The sequence below is a fragment of the Boleophthalmus pectinirostris genome, unplaced genomic scaffold, assembly GCF_026225935.1.
Source record: "Boleophthalmus pectinirostris isolate CB_2022bp ecotype Guang Dong unplaced genomic scaffold, ASM2622593v1 HiC_scaffold_8, whole genome shotgun sequence".
In the NCBI taxonomy this organism is placed as follows: Eukaryota; Metazoa; Chordata; class Actinopteri; order Gobiiformes; family Gobiidae; genus Boleophthalmus; species Boleophthalmus pectinirostris.
In genome coordinates this window covers 36,101,067-36,117,630 of record NW_026571515.1, presented here as the reverse complement: position 1 = coordinate 36,117,630, position 16,564 = coordinate 36,101,067, and the positions used below count along the sequence as shown (strand labels likewise).

At 41.1% G+C, this 16,564-nt stretch overlaps 1 protein-coding gene across 3 annotated transcripts in view; it reads right to left on the bottom strand.

Moving 5' to 3' along the window:
• The window catches only part of pkig (protein kinase (cAMP-dependent, catalytic) inhibitor gamma), a 46,746-nt gene extending 34,251 nt beyond the window's left edge, over nt 1-12,495 (bottom strand). The window contains exon 1 of one of the 3 annotated variants that reach the window (XM_055166257.1): nt 12,192-12,495. The gene's annotated coding sequence lies outside the window, so the exon portion shown is untranslated. Of the gene's footprint in view, nt 1-1,760; nt 1,875-12,191 lie in introns of those variants that run through there. The other 2 variants (XM_020917972.2, XM_055166258.1) reach the window with 2 other exon arrangements.
• Nucleotides 12,496-16,564: the final 4,069 nt, after the last annotated feature.

Below are 16,564 nucleotides of genomic sequence, written 5' to 3'. Positions count from 1 at the left end.
TTCAGTCCTGGTTTAGTCCCTCATCAAGTTCTGGTTCAGTCCAGGTTTAGTCCTGGCTTAGTCCTGGCTTAGTCCCGGTTTAGTCTCGGTTTAGTCCCGGTTTAGTCCCAGTTCAGTTATTGTTTAGTCGTGCTTTAGTCTTAATTCAGTCCTGGTTCAGTGGTGGGTCAGTCCTGGCTTAGTCCTGGTTCAGTCCTAGTTCAGTCCTCATTTAGTTCTGGTTCAGTCCTGTTGTGTTTGTGCAGCTCTTGGGGAAGTCCAGGGTCTATAAACAGCAGCTTCAGTCCTCGGAGGAAACAAAGAACGAGATCTGAGTTCAGAGCGTTTGAGTCAGACTGATGAAAATAAACACAGAGAATACTCATTTAGCACTGATTACAGAGAAGAGAGAAGAAGAGAAGAGAGAAAAGAGACACACAGAGAGAGGAGATGATAGGGGATAGAGAGAAGGAAAGGAGGAAGGAGAGGAGGGAGGATAGGAGGGAAAAGAGTGTGAGGATGGAGAGACAGGAGATGATAGGAGGAGAGAAAAGAAACGGAGAGAGACATAGAGGAGGGAGGAGAGTGAGAAGAAAAAGAGAGGAGGAGAGAAAGAGAGAGGGGGTGAGCGAGAGATGGATAGAGGGAGGGGAAGAGAGAAGAGTGAGGGAGGATAGAGAAGAAGAGAAAGAGAGAGAGGAAAAATGGAGGGAGAGCAGAGGGGAGAGGGGGAAGAAAGAGAAAGCAGAGTGGAGAGGCGGAGGAGAGAGAAAAGGGAGCTGGAGGACAGAGGGATGAGGGAAAGAAGAAGGAGAGAGAAGGGTGAGGGAGAAAAACATGAGTCTCCCCTCTTCCATGAAGAGAGAGAAGGATAGAGGGAGGAGAGAGAACTAAATCAGGCTGTGTGGTTAAAGGGTAGGTCTGCGGTGAGTGGTTTGTAATTTAAGTCTCCAAATATAACCCCAATGTTCTGTAAGGCTCTATTATATAGTCTGAAGACCTGCTTTGGGTCTAGAGTAATCCTAGTTTGAATTTGGTGTAGTCCTGGTTTAGTCCTGGTTTAGTCCTGGTTTAGTCCTGGTTTAGGCCTGGTTTAGGCCTGTTTAGGCCTTGTTTAGGCCTTGTTTAGGCCTTGTTTAGTTCTGGTTTAGTCCTGGTTTAGTCCTGGTTGTGCTAGTTGAGGTTCCATAGTATGACATTAAATATATCCATCGTTATGGAGACAAGCTGGTTATGTCAGAGAAAAAACAGTAACAAACACAACTGTAATTGAAAAAATGCAAGACAGACACTTAATGCCACACTGTGAAACATTTTGGGCAAAGCAATTAGCCAGGATGACGACACCTAGTGCCTCCACTCAATTTCATTTCTCTCCAGCGACTAGGTCAAGAATCAGAATACACTAAATGGTTGGCAAGAACCCCGGAAGTTGTAGACCGCGCACCGGCCAATCAGCAAAGAGCTGTGAAGCCATGACATCAAACTCAAGCGCCTGTCTGAGTCTCTTTTGTGGAACAGCACAACAGTAAACAAAGCAGTCGAGATGGATGTAGATGAAGCCAGACATTCTGTGTTGGCAACGATTCCAGAGATCGAGGATTTAAAGCTGGAACAAAGAGAATGTTTGGTGAATTTTACCAAGGGGGAAGACGTTATTGCCCTTCTTCCTACGGGATTTGGGAAAAGCTTAATATACCAGTTAGCCCTGTTAGCGGCGTATTACATACGTCACAACCAAATAGCAGCGAATGGTTAAATTTAAAAAAGTACCCACCTACCATCGAGTGAACGAAACCTAACGCTGCGAGGTCAGACAGTTTCCACAAAGTGAAACCGGCTGATGAATCAGGCTACAAAGCAATGACATCTCCATCATTTCCATCTCCGCAAGCAGGAAGCAAATCCTCCACCAGAAAAGTGACACAGTACACCTTTAATTTTAAACTCAGTTCTAGATGATTGTGTTCCCTCAGAGCAGCTGTCCATGTGTGTTTGTTATGGTAGTGACTGTGGACATTCTAATCTCACACACATCTCAGACCTCCTCTCAAAATAGACGTCTAAATATACTCTGGTGTGTGACTGTGAGTGTGTGTACTGGACCAGGACCGTACACATCTGAGAATACAGACTCTTATTTAATATATAAATATACTCTGTTGTGTGTGAGTGTGTGTATTGGACCAGGACAGTACACATGTGACAATACAGAGTCTTATTTAATATGTAAATATACTCTGGTGTGTGATTGGGTGTACTGGACAAGGACCGTACACATGTGGGAATATAAAGTGTGTCAAATAGATTCTAAATAACAGAATGGAGAGAGCAGGAGGCAGAAGTGAAGAGGAGCATCATGTGATTTCAATGGAGAAACCGTCAAACCTCGCAGCATTAGGATTGGTTCCCTTGATGGTAGACAGTTACTTTTTTGCTGCTATTTGGTCGAGACGTGTGTAATGTGCCGGAATGCTCAGTGGTGTTCAAGTAATTGCCAACTTCACAGCTCTTCGCTGATAGGCTGGTGCGCTGTCTACATGTTCCAGGGTTCTTGCAAACCGTTAAGGTATTCCAATTCCTGACCTAATCACTCAAGAGAAATGAAATTGAGCAGAGGCACTAGGTGGCGCCAGCGTGACTAGGGATTAGCCTCAGATTATCACGAAATATGAAAAGAATGAAGTTGAGCTCAGATACATGTGTGTGATATCAGAGCTTGGTTTAAAGTCTTTTAGTGTTCTACTTTACTAAAGATATATTGGTTGGCAGATATCTCCAACCAATATTTGCTCTTTTTATGGTACCAGCTATTAGCCTTAAATCTCCAACACAGGCCGATATTTGGCTTTGGTCGACCTGCTGCCTAAAAGTTACACATAAAGCTTTATTATGGGGGGGCAGAGAGAGGCAAAGATTGAATGCGTATATCTATGAAATGTATAGAAGTAGTGAGAAGAATAGAGTGAGGGTGCTGAGAGAGAGAGGGAAAGAGAGATGGAGGTAAAGAGAGAGAAGGTGATGGAGAGAATGGGGGGGGGTTGCACAGTAAATGTCTACCCCCCGCTATGAGCTAAACACACTGTCTCTGAGGGAGGTAGAGAGCGAGGGAGAGGAGGGAGGAAGAGGAGGAGAGGAGGGAGGAGGGGTCCGAATGTTCTCAGGGAAGTCATGTTGTTGTTGGCAGCGCTCTATAACACCGAGAGATATGAGTCCAGGAAGAGCCCAGTCGAAAGAATCACTGTGTGTGGAACAGAGCTGCTCAAGTATTTCAATGATTATTTGAGATTTTGTGCTTTAAAAATTAGAAATGTTCAGAGTGCGTATTATAAACAACTCCCAAAGTGTTCATATTTGAGAGAAGAGTGAAATCTGAACGGCTGAACTAATGCAGGAATCCCATATATTTCAGAGCATGTTTGTAGAAGTCTAAACTACAGGACATAATGTGCTTGTGTTTGCTCTATCGTTCTAATCGCCTGTGGCGCATTATGTTTTAATTTGGACATTTTAAATCACAATATTCATCTTAAACCAGTGTTTCCCAAACTTGTTTTCTGGGGACCCATATTTTAAAAGTCACAAATGTTCACGACGGAAGTCAATAGACATTATTCATAAATCACAAAATAAAGGTGTATTTGACCATTATTGAACATGTGATCAGTGATCGTATCTCTCTGAGGAAATCAGTCCTCCTGGCTGGAAGGTCCCCAAGCTGCAAAGTCCCGCTGAATTGTACCTTTTATGAAACTAAGTTAATCTATATACATAAAAAAATAATTATATATATATATTGTATGAATTACATAATTCAGTTAAGACCAACCTAAAAGTGATTTTGAAATCTGAATTCAAATTCTGTAGCTTTCTAAGTTTCTTGTGTTGCGCTGTTTACAAATTATGTTCATTGCAGCAGGTAAGAAAATAATTAAGATTTTTTTTCCCATATCAACAGTTACAGATGCTATAGGACATGGGAAAAAAAAATAGATTTCATAGTAAACTTCTACAAGCAAATGAGGATTATACTGATATTCCATACTGAAGAAATGTGTGCCGCTTCGGGATAATCAGTAAAATGACATAAACAAGGCCCGACATTTGGTCTCACTACAGTCACATTTATGATGTAGAATGCTGATTTTCGAACTCAATACATCACAGTGTGTGACGTGGCCTACTAAAGGCCAGCGAGAACGAGAGAATGGGACACTCATGCTGGGACTTCCAAGCCAGGGGGATGGTTTATCCGGTATTCCTCTCTTAACAATTAGTATTACTCCTGTTTTAAACAATGAAAAACAGTCACTGTACGAGCAATAAAACGTATCCATAAATCGCCTATTTGGGCATAAACGTAGCCCATTTCACTTTCTTTTCAACATTAAATGTAACCAGCAATAATGGAACAAAATACTCAATAAAATAATTACAGAAACATATCTTAACATTTGAACATTTCAGTCTGTTTCTGTGCTTTGTGTTGATTTTGTGAGCACAGAAAATCCCAATCCACACATACATGTAGTAGTGAAAGGAACTGTATATTGCAGACCTACATGCATATCGTGGCAAGACAACCCCCTAAAATATCTCACTTGACCCACCTTTGGGAAACAATGTCTTAAACAACTTAATAAAAGAAACAAGTCCATTGACTTCCACGTTAGAAAACTGTGGTGCCCAGTGGGAGCTGACGTTGCCATAAATATCACAACAAAGCTCCGAGTGCTGTGGGCCCCGCCTGTGGATAGCTGCACATCACACTAGAGCAGAGCTTTTTTCTCATTTGTACCAAAACAACTATACAACTGCCCAATCCTACATGTATCACTGATTAAAAGAGAATAAAATTGGAGACCAAAATACATCACAGTGGCTGTTACACAAGATTTATGATTGCTCAAACATGCACGAATCACTCCAATTACAACTTCAAGTGAGTAAATGAGAAGGAAACAGCCATAACATGGTTCAAAGTTCTGAAAAGTCAGTCTTGTAAAATAGATTCTACTGAGACACAGGGAGGGCATCTGACACGCATGGACATTTAAGGACATGAAAAGATCTAAACTACAGGTACAAGATTTTCTGTGATTTTCTATGTGATAAACAAAGTCTGCTGTTTTATCTCCTACTTTATAAAACTCAAGTTATTAAAAAGGGTGTTTGAAGACATACTGTCAACTCTCTCTCTCTTTCTCATCTCTCACCTTTGCAGCATCCTCCTCTTCCTTTCTCCCTTTCACTCCTCTTCTCTCTCATCTCATCTCTCTGGCCCCCACCTCTTTCTCTCTCATGTTATCTCTGTCTTTCATTTTCCTACTCTCCAACCATCCTCGTCTTTCTTTCATGTCCAGCTGTCTCTCCCTTTTTCTTTCATCTCCGTCTTTCTCTCTATGCTCTTCCTCTTTCTCTCATCTACATTTTGCTCTCCGCCTGAGTCTCTCCCTCCTTCCTCTTCTTCTTTCTCCTCATCCCCCCCTCACCCTTCTCTGGCTCTCCATCCCTCTCTCTATTTCTCCATTTGTCTCTCTCCACTCTCTCTCTATCTCATCTCTTCTCATCCTCATTCTTTAATTTCCATCTTTCTCTTTTCCATCTCCATCTTTTTCATCTCCTCATCTCTTTCCCTTCTCTCTCTTCTTCCCTTCCCTTCTCTCACCCCATCTCTCCCCCGTTTTCTCTGTTCTAGGTTTTGCTCTCTTCCTTCCCTCCATCACCCTCTCTAACTCATCTCTCACTCATCTCACCCTTTCTCTTGCCACCTCTCTCTCCCCTTCTTTCGCTCATGTGTCGCTCTACCCCTTTCCATCTCTCTCCACTCTCTCTCTATTTCAGCTTTCCCTTTTTTACTCTCTTTATCTCATCTCACTCCCTCTCTCTCCATCTCACCTCTTCTTCTTTCTCTCCCTGCATTTGTCTCTCTCCCTCTCTCCCTGAGTCTCTGTCTCCATCTCAAATCTTCCGCTCTCTCCCTGCATCTCTCTCCCTCCCTCTCTCCCTCCCTCTCTCCATCTCAAATCTTCTTCTCTCCCCCTGCATCTCTCCCTTTTCTATCTCACCTTTCCCTCTCTCCATCTCACCTCTCTTTCTCTCTCTCTCTGCATATCTCTCTCTCTGTGTCCCTGCAGCTCTCTCTCTCCCTCCCTCTCTCCATCTCAAATCTTCCTCTCTCCCTGCATCTGTCCCCTCTCTATCTCCCCTTTCCCTCTCTCCATCTCACCTCATCCTTCTCTCTCTCTCCCTGCATATCTCTCTCTCTCTCCCTCCCTCTCTTCATCTCAAATCTTCTCTCCATCTCAACCCCCCTCCCTCCTCCCCTCCATCTTATCTCCCTGCATCTCTCTCTCCATTTCACCTCTCTCTCCCTGCCCAGCATATCTCCCTATCACTCTCTCTCCCGCTCTCTCCTTCTCTCTCTCGCTCTCTCCTGTCTCTCCATCCCTCCTTCCCTCCATGAGCAGACATAGACCAGTCCATGTTTGGTAAACTGCACACACACTGCACATCCTGACATCAGCCAGTCTGCTGCTCCAACACTCTCACTACACTATTTACATTCTCGACATTTGATTTTGTTACTAAGGAATGGACTTGATACTCACGACCATTTTGGATACTAGGATCTTTACATACAATAGAACAGGGATCTTCAACGTTTTTCAGGTTGGGGACAACCAAACTGTGTATAAACATAGCTACTCTGTTTTTGTTCATTCAATACTGGGAGGTATTCATTCTCCAGTTTAAGCCTCAACTCGTTCCATAAAAGAAATAAGCCCGAGTCTGACCAAAGCCAATTCAAGTTCAATTCAGTGACTTTGGGAAAAATGGGCTCAAAGTGTGACTTTTTTAATGATCTAATTAAAAGAGACAAGAGCCACAGCACACACGGACAAGAGTTTGATTTGGCACACTGAACTTTTCCGGTCATTCTGATCCGAGGAGCAGGGCAGAAAGGCATGACTCCCCCTCCTCTCCTGTTCGCTCCCCCTCCTCTCCCGGTTGGTCTGTGGACAGAGAGGAGGCTGGTTGGTTAATACACCTGGGGAATGAAGTTGCCTGACCCTTCCCGATGCTCAACTTAAGTTCCACTGTGCATAAAAGTAAAGCTGTAATGGACATCTTCTCATGTTGCCTAGAAGAAACGATAAAATCCGGGCCGACGTGAATGCAGTTTGACAGGGAGTGAAAGATGAGGGAATGATAAGAGAGACAGATGTGATGAACGAGAGAACAGACAGAACCTCATCCTTCAAAAATAAAGAAAAATATAAAAAAATAAAAGTCTAATCAACCAAAGATTTCGTGACACCCCTGCAGTACCTCCCCTGTTGAAGACCTCTGCAATAGAATATTAACTTAATTAGTACTTTCTTTTATATTCCCATGTGGCATTACATCTGTGTAATCCCTCAGTTGTCCAGAAAGCTTCAAGAGATAGGTGGTGGTAAATGTCCAGTACAGGCCGATATTTTGTTTTGGGCGAGGTGCTGCCTGAAGAGTCCACACAAGGCTTTATTTGAGGAGGTCACTGCACGAAGCATGACAACATTGCTCTGTCAAAGGTTTGCAGTAAAACAAGTGTTGAGGAAGTACTAGTAAATAATAATATCATTTGGGGAAAATAATCAAACTCGACTATACATATCGGCAAAAAATATCTGAAGAACTTATTGCCAATTGATTTCTCTGGACTCCAAACAATCAGCATCGGCCATGAAAAAACTCTGTTTAGTCTAGACTTTTAGTATCGGTACATGCTCAAATGAGTATCTAATTTCAGTATTGATTAGTATTTTACTTTAGATACTTTTGACAACCCTAGTCATAGTGTGTTTGTACATGAGCACTACAAACAGAAGATAAATATATTCATTCAAACATCTGGTGTGTGCAGAATGAGCCAAGATCTGGACAAGTGTTTAGTCTTGTGCTGAGGAGAGAGTGTCCCAGAGGAGCCAGCAAACTAACATTTATACACTACATCCCAAAGGCTGCAGTGTTTCATATATTTAATGTGTCATCTGTCTTTATTTGTCTAGTTAAAACTATTAAAGTTATAGTTACAGGTTTGATCCTGTTAAACATTACACTTACTAATATGAAACGGTTATGGAATTACATCTTTGTCTGTCACATCTGCCTTCCATGTCCAACCATGAAGTAATTATAAACTTCACTAAAATTAAAAGAAAAAAGATCTAGAGAAACAGGGAAAAAAATAAGGGATAAGGTATCCCCCCTCTATCCCCTTGTGAGAATGACTGGGGCCTTTCCTGGTACTGCAGCTCCCATTAGCTCTGGCCCAGAAAAAAATTCTCCCATAGAACACAATGTATTTATGTGAATCAAACTGCCTGTGTTCTGACAGGGCATCCACAGCTTTCACAAAGGTCAGATTTAGTAGGATTCGTCTGTATTTTTACAGTATGGACTGTTTAGACTTTTAAAAATATTCAAAGCTCCTAAAAATGAGCTTTGTAAGACTTACATCTCACATCACATGGGTGTGATGTGGGAAGTTATGTAGAAGAAAATCTTCCAGATCTTATCATATTTCCATGGGAAAATAGGTAAGATTTGTGGGAATACGTGTCAGGCTGTGCAATAATCAAAAGATGGAGAGATTGTGAATGAGTCCTGTCTAATGGTTAGTGATAAGTTCAGATGTTTATAATGGAGAGGTCTACAGCCAATCCCGTGTCAGGAAAAGCACGTGGTTTGGAGCAGATGGGAGACTTTGGCGGAAGAAATGTAATTCATTTTTGTTTTATATGGCAGATTAAAAGCATGTAGTGTTTATGTCCATGAAATCAATACTAAGAGATGTTTATTTTTTAATTAATAAAACCGAACACTGAATGGTAGTCACATGTGTATCATTCAACCTCATGGCATCTGTGGTGACATCTGCTCTTACTTTGTACTCAAATCTGGCTTTAGATCCAACGACTTTGATGCCACAATGATAATTAAAAACACTCTTTATTTAGACAATAGAATGTGATTTGTCATCTCAAAAGGCTTATTGTTTGTCTTATGCCTCAGTGGTCCAGGTAGGTTCCATAGTGGTCCATGGGTGTATACTAGTCAATGTGCTCTTATACTTGTCCTGATACAGCTCAAGATCATTTTAAAGCTATTCAGAAAAGGTTCATTTCTGTCCTGTGAATGGGACTTTTTACTATTGATACTGGTCAAATGAGTATCTAGTTACAGTACTAGCTTTAATATCGATAATAGTATCAGATTTTCACTACTTTTGGCATCCCCAGGTGCTGCACTGCGGTCGCCCACTGCTCCTGACAGGTTTGACCCAGAGATACTGAGGGGTGGGTCAAACGCAGAGGACAATCTCCTTTAACCTTAAATACCACCTCGTGCTCTGTGATGGGAGATCTGATTAGAGCCAGAGCCTGAGCAGGCGAGCAGCCAGTGTTTATTTGCACTATCACCAGTGCCCAGTAACACTGGCACTGCCCCAACAGCACTCACACAGAGTGTGGGGTCTGCTCTGGTGCTCCTCTCCCCACAGCAGAGCCTCTGCTCTGGGCTGCACTGCTCCTTTCAGCTCCCCTGTCTCCACTCTTCTCCACTGTCTACAGGGCTGAAAGTATTCTTTTAGTAATCAAATATAGTGAGAGATTATTTTTTTCAATTTGTCAACTAAGACTGCACAATTAATGGTATTCAAATCAAATCAAAATTACAATTTGAGTAGAAGAAATTAGCAAATAGCAAAGGCTGTAATTCTTTGTCCTCTGCAAAAACAAAATATCCGGTCTGTTATAAAAACCTGTTTGTACTTCAGACCTGTACTGAAATGTATAAGATTTTTATATTATTCATTGTGCTCCTTTTTCCAAAATCCTGCAGCCCTAGTGTCAAGCAATCACTTTTATTGTACAAGAGATACTAGGACAATTTAAACAAACAAAGGTTGAGATATGGTTAGGCTACTGCAGACTTTATGAATAAAGTGTTGATAGAATGATGAGATAAGATTACCTATATTTGTCTGACAGTGGGGCAATTACAATGTTGCAACACAAAGATTGAGATTTGTAAACTCCTTTTTAACCAAATAAAAGCTGAAATATGGTGACTAAAGGCTTGAACTATGTTGAAAATAATGATGAAGTGTATTATTGTCAGTAGCCAAACTATATATAAAAACTGAACATATGTAGGCTTTTCAGAATATAAATTTTAAGTATCTGTATTCTGATATATCGCAATAGTAGCCTACTTTATCCTGCAATTTTGGCTTGAGACTACAGTACTAGTAAGAAAAATATAAACATACGTAACATTAAAGTTCCTATACAAAACTCCGTCTTGTGAGCGTTGTGTCATGTTAGAATGTTGTTTCCCCATCAAAAACATACCTGCAGTGGATTTGCTTCATTCATAAATGTTTGAGTAACCCTTTATTATTAGTCTGTCTACATCTTCAAAGCTCAAAATGCGCTGTTCCACCTTGTGATGTCATGAAGAGGTAGTTTTCAAGTTAACAGCTACTTTTTGTTTAGTGGTGAGTGGAAATCCCAGGGCCGAAATTATCAAAATAATTCTAGTGAAGGTGTATGGATTGAGTTTAAAAATGCAGTGGAGCACCTTTTACAACACGACATCACGAGGTGGAACAGAGTGTTTTCTGTTTGAGAAAAGAACTCATAGCCTTTTAGGGATGTAACAATAACCGAAATATTGTGATATCGTATCATCAAAGTTCTCAGAATAATATCGTGGACCATCACGATATATCGAATTACAAGTCTCTTTGCTTGAATTAAGATTTATGGTGCAGCAATAGCTAAAAAAAGACACAGGGAGCTGCATAGACCATGATCCTTTGCTCCATTTCAGTGCAGACTACATGAAGAAATACCATTTCTAAGCACTCTTAGTTCTTTGGATTAAGTCTTGTCAAGGCATTTTAAGAGGAAATAGTAGCATATTAACAATTTTGTCAGCCTCCACAAAATATTACAATAAATATCTTACTGTGAGATGTATATCATGAAAGTATCGTACCAAGAGATTTGGATATTGTTACATCCCTAATCATGAGCCTCTCCACCATATCCTGAGCTTTCCTACGATATCGCAATACATATCATACAGTGAGGTTCATACGGTGACGATATCGTATCATGAGACTTGGATATCATTATACCCCTATAGCCTATATATGCAGTGTTTGTATGTTAAACATGTGTGAATGAAACAGAACACAACTCCAGATATGTTTGTGATGAGGAAACAAGATTAGAACATACAGTAGAGCAGAAAATAATGGATGGGGCCTTTAAGTTGTTTTGCATTTTTACACTAACCTGCAATGTAACACCACTTAGTGCGAAAGTATTCCAAGTGTTCAGAATACAGTAGTCTACTTTGATTGGACCATGTCAGAAATGGTTTCTTCTTTTTGGCATTTTCATTCAATGTATTTCTGTCTGTATGGTCCAGATAACGATTACGATTATTCTGACAGTTGACTAGTCACGATTATCCCGATTAATCGCTGCAGCCCTGGTACAGTCTATCTATAGTCCAGAGCAGGGGAGCCACCGAACCGAAAGCAGAGCGGGCTCGTTATGCCTTCACTCAGCGGGCGCTTTATTGTACGGGACCTGTTGTCAACGCTGCCTCAATGAAACGTGGCTAAAATACGAAGTGCTCGCGTTACCGATAATAGAGGAGCAAAGTGAACGGCGGAAACACGCAGAGGCGATGAGAGGACGATATGAAAAGCCCTTTAGAATCCATCCAGCCTGTCATTAGATTAGCTCCACAGCGGAACCCAGCAGAGGCAGCGATGTGTGGGAAGAACATACCAGCCCGATACGCACTGGCAGCGGGCGAAGCGAGCACGCCAGCACCGCCTATGCACGGGGACAACAACACGCTAATAATAATAATACAACAGATTTGACTTGACTAGTGTTGAGATTGGATACTGCGCTATGGCAAAATGCATTGTCTGTAGCGTTGTCTGCCTTCCTACTATTCCAACGCGCAGCCAAGACAGAATCGTGACCGCGTATTCTGCAGTTGTCAACATCAAATATCAGCCGTTTGGGTATTTTTACGCATAGATATTACGCAAGGAACACCCAGTTATTTCACATCGTAAGTGCGCAAACGTGCGGTAGTGACATACATCCAGCCAAGAATGGAAAAGCAGCGCCACTAACCTTGATCGGGTTGCCTCCTCCTTTCATCCACTTGTTATAATGGGAATTTAACAGCATAGGTTTTCCCAGGATAACTTTCGAACCGCAAGGACAAAGCGATGGACTCCGGAGTGTACGTGAAAGCTCCGTAAACGCCGTTGTTCTCAGTGGGAGCAGAGCGCACGGTAGCCTCCTCGTCTCTCCCCGGGAATCATCGCCAAACAACGGGGAAAGGTTGTGTCTTTGACCAGCTGTTTTTCCAAAATGGAGTTAGCCGTCTCCGGACCAATCAGAGCGCGGCTGGACTGGCTCCGGCTCCTCGGTGGGTTGGTTCTCTGCAAAAGGAATCGCCTCTATAAAAAATATGACTCTAATTAAGATTATTGATCTGTGGACAGCTGTTTATTTTGTCCGTCTGTTGTGTTAAATCATGTCAGTGGTTTAAGAGGGATTTGTTTTATGGATGAACAATCTGCGAATTTGTAGTTAAAATAAATAAATCTGTTTTGATTGAAAAAAGAACGGCTATTTTTAATAATAAATCATATGGAGAGTTTAGAGGGTTGAGCATTTCGCCACATTTACAGTGCATATTGTAATTATGCATGTCCTTGGACACTTCTCTCACCTTGCCAAATGGAAATACTTGCATTAAACATTGAAACTATTCGGCTGGAAGTGTGTTTGTTCACTGATCCAAAGATTGGCAGTTTGACTTCTGCTCTCGACATAAACATCATTGGTCACTGAGCGGTCAGATCCACTGACCCACAGGTTTGCAGTGCTGTTCCACAGATGAACAGGCAATGAATGTATCTTTGGGCAAGACACTTAACCCTCCTCTCCGCACCGAGTGTGTGTGCACTGGTGTATGAATGTGTGTGTGTAATAACCTGAATAGCAGACTTAGCAGTATAAGAGGAACAGAGTAGAGTTGAGATGATTTGCAGTGCAGATCCTGAGTGCATTTATTTCATAACCAAGACCAAAAAAAATTTAAAACATATTTACAAAAGTACAACATTAAAAACAGACATTTCAAAACCTGCGCTTACACACAGCACCTTCTCCCAGACAACAGTGAGGCTGGCTTCTTTTATAGGCCATCTCCTCTAATTGGGTGAGCTCATGTTAAAGTGCAGGCAAGTTCAGAAAATCTTCATTCCATCTCAAAAACAGTGCTACAAATATCCAAATACATCAATGTACAAAAATATCTTTCTTTATTAAATTAGCAGTGTTTTCTTATTCATTTAAAAATACTAAATAGAAAAGTTCAAATATCTGCGCTCCCCTCCTCCTAACAAAATGCTTGCCTTTTTAAGATGTTCCGGCAGCCAGAGGACTCTTTTGGATGAAACACCTGAAGCAGGCAACACAAGAGGGTAAGTACCATTAATTTCCCACAATTACTTAAATTGGTGAGTGGTTCCTTGATGTAAAGCGCTTTGAGCCTTGAAGGCGGAAAAACGTTATATAAAAAAGTGACCATTTACCAAGTACAAAGGAGCTGTGCCCAATGACCAGAGGATTAACAGAATCCTCGGGTACAGAATAACAGCCACACCTCTGTGAGCAGCCCTGGGGCAGCCCTGATAATCACCTCTACCTATTGTTAAAGGTAAAGGAAAAATGAACAACTGCGAGCTGCACTAGTATGTTCTGTGCAATTACTCTCAATTTTCCAAAGAAAAGTCAAAACTATCACAGGTCAAGATCAGTCAAAATCAGATTTGCTCTTTAGAAGATCGTTTTTAAAGATTTGGTATTCATTGCGTTTGAGCCCACCACCCTCCTAAAGGACATGTACTATTTGTGTGTGAAACTTTTCCCTTTTCTTTTTTAAAGTGTGCCGAGAGGCTAGCACTCACTCCTCACAGCGCAAAGGTTCTGGCTTCAACTCCTGGGCCTTTTTGTGTGGAGTCTGCATGTTCTCCATGGGTCTGGGTGGGTTTCCTCTGGGCAATCTGGTTTCTCCCTCTACCCAAAACATGCAACATAAGTACAATTCTCTAGGTTGTCCTGACCAAGACTAGCTCAAGATCTGGAGATGGGTCCACTGTTTCTGACAGGTTTAACCCCGAGACACTGAAGAATGGGTCAAATGAAGAGGACACATTTTCCAACAGGTTATGGGTAAGTGTACCTTAACCATAACTATGTAAGGTTCCTGGTGGAAGGTCATGGACACATTATTCCAGTGCCAGGGATGTTGCACAATGTAGTAACAAACCTACGTGTCTAACCTACGCAAGCAGGTGATAGACTTTCCACCATAAAAAGTTAGTGGACTAAATAACTAAATTATCACATTGGGTCTTTGGTCACAAACTGCCTCCCAACTATGGACAGTGTGTATTGTCCATCGACATCTGGAAAACCCATCAACTGACGTCTGTTCACTCAAAACAAAGATGTTCGTGTTTTCACAAACAGACCTGGAATAGTGTTTTGTTTCAGTCACACATGTTTAACACACAAACCTTGTATATTTAGTCTGAGTTCTTCTCTCAAACTGAAATACGTTTTTCCATGTTGTGATGTCATGAGGTAGTACAGGAAGTGCTCCACTGCGTTTTAAAACTCCATACACCTTCACTAGAATCATTTGAATAATTTCAGCCCTGGAATTGTCTATCTCTACTGATCTAAAGGTAAAAGGAGCTGTTCACTTGACCTTACCTCTTGACTTCATATGATAACAAGGTAGAAAAGAGCATTTTGAGCTTTGGAGATGTAGAGAGACTAATAATAAAGAATTACTGAAACGTGTGTGATTGAAACAAAACATAACTTTATAGATATTTTTGAGGAGGTAACAACATTATAACAGATTTAAATCTCACAAGAGTCCATTTTGTGTAATATAGAACCTTGTAATCATTCTTTATAACTCCTGTAGCTCCTTTTTTACAGTGTGTTTCCAGCTGGAGCAGACCCACACTGGAGTTCTGTCATGACTGAAGCATGGACAGAAACCCCCTGAAGGCACATGGTCCGTGTAGATTTCCTCACACAGACACACAGGGCTGTATTTACACTGCAGCACCGTGAGCCACACTGGTATGTCCTGCTTCTTGACATATGTGCCTCTGATTAAGTGTGACTGCAGACAGGGGATTACCAGTGATGCAATCAGGGAGGGACCACTACACAATGCACTGTAAAAATGTGCTCTTAATGAGTTCAAATGTGTTTACAAGAAGATTTATCTGTTTATTAAAAGATGCATTGTGTAACTTTTCTGGTGGAGGGTCCTTCAAATGCTTTTCAACCATGGAGATGTTGTTGCTTTGTCTGGAATGTTTCACAGTATGGGATTAAACCTTTCAGTCTTCAGGGAGACTGAATCAGACCAAGTTACAGGTCAGATCTGTGGAGAGGTGACCCCACTCAGAGTCAGAATGCTTGTTTTTCTAGGTATTTTTGAGCTATGAAACCACTTGTAATTGAATAAATGTAAAGTTGACATAAGTATCCATAGTATATCCATAGAAACAAGCATGTGATGGACTCCCAACCAAAAAGTTACACAGTGTACCTTTAAAGGCTTTGTTTGTTTGTTTGTTGTTTTTCATTTGGGTCATTTTATTACACTGAAAAACATGTGTCTTTTCTGTGAGTGGGCTTGCATCTCCACAAACCTGACTCTGACTTGGCATGGAGGAGGGCCGTCCCCAGCTTGTTTCCATTTGCCATAGTATTAGTATTGCCATAGTATTCCACAATATAAACGTATCCGTCTCTATGGAGAATGTTCCGAAGTGTGGTTTTAACTTTCTATTTCCATGAATTGCAGGTGCCTTGCCACCTCCAGAAAATTACATAATGTTGCTTTAATTAGTAGGTCCCTCCATGTCATAAGAGGTTAATCACCATGGAGATGTTATTAGATGTTATTTGTCTAGAATGTTTCACAAGATTACATTAAACCAATAAATTTTTTATTAAATTGCAGGTGATTTAATTTCTGAAAGCAATAACATCTCCAGAGAGACAAACAAGTGGCAGATCATAAAAGTTACATGTAACTTTAAAGGGCTCATATTATGCTATTTTCTGATTTGTGTTTCAGTGTTGTTTCTTCATCACAAACATAACTCACACACGTCTAAAACACAAACACACCTGCATATTTAGGCTGAGTTCTTCTCTCAAATAGAAAACACTCTGTCCCACTTCGTGATGTCATGTGGAGCTTGTGATGCTCCTTTGCATTTTAAAACTCCACACACCTTCACTAGAATCATTTGGATGATTTCAGTCCTGGAATTACCAGTTTCTACTGAACTAAAGGTAAAAGGAGTTAACTTGAAAACTACCAGAAGTAAGCCATTCCTAACTCTCTCCTCCTTTATGTATTTAAATGTATTTATGTGTTGATCTTACTGAAT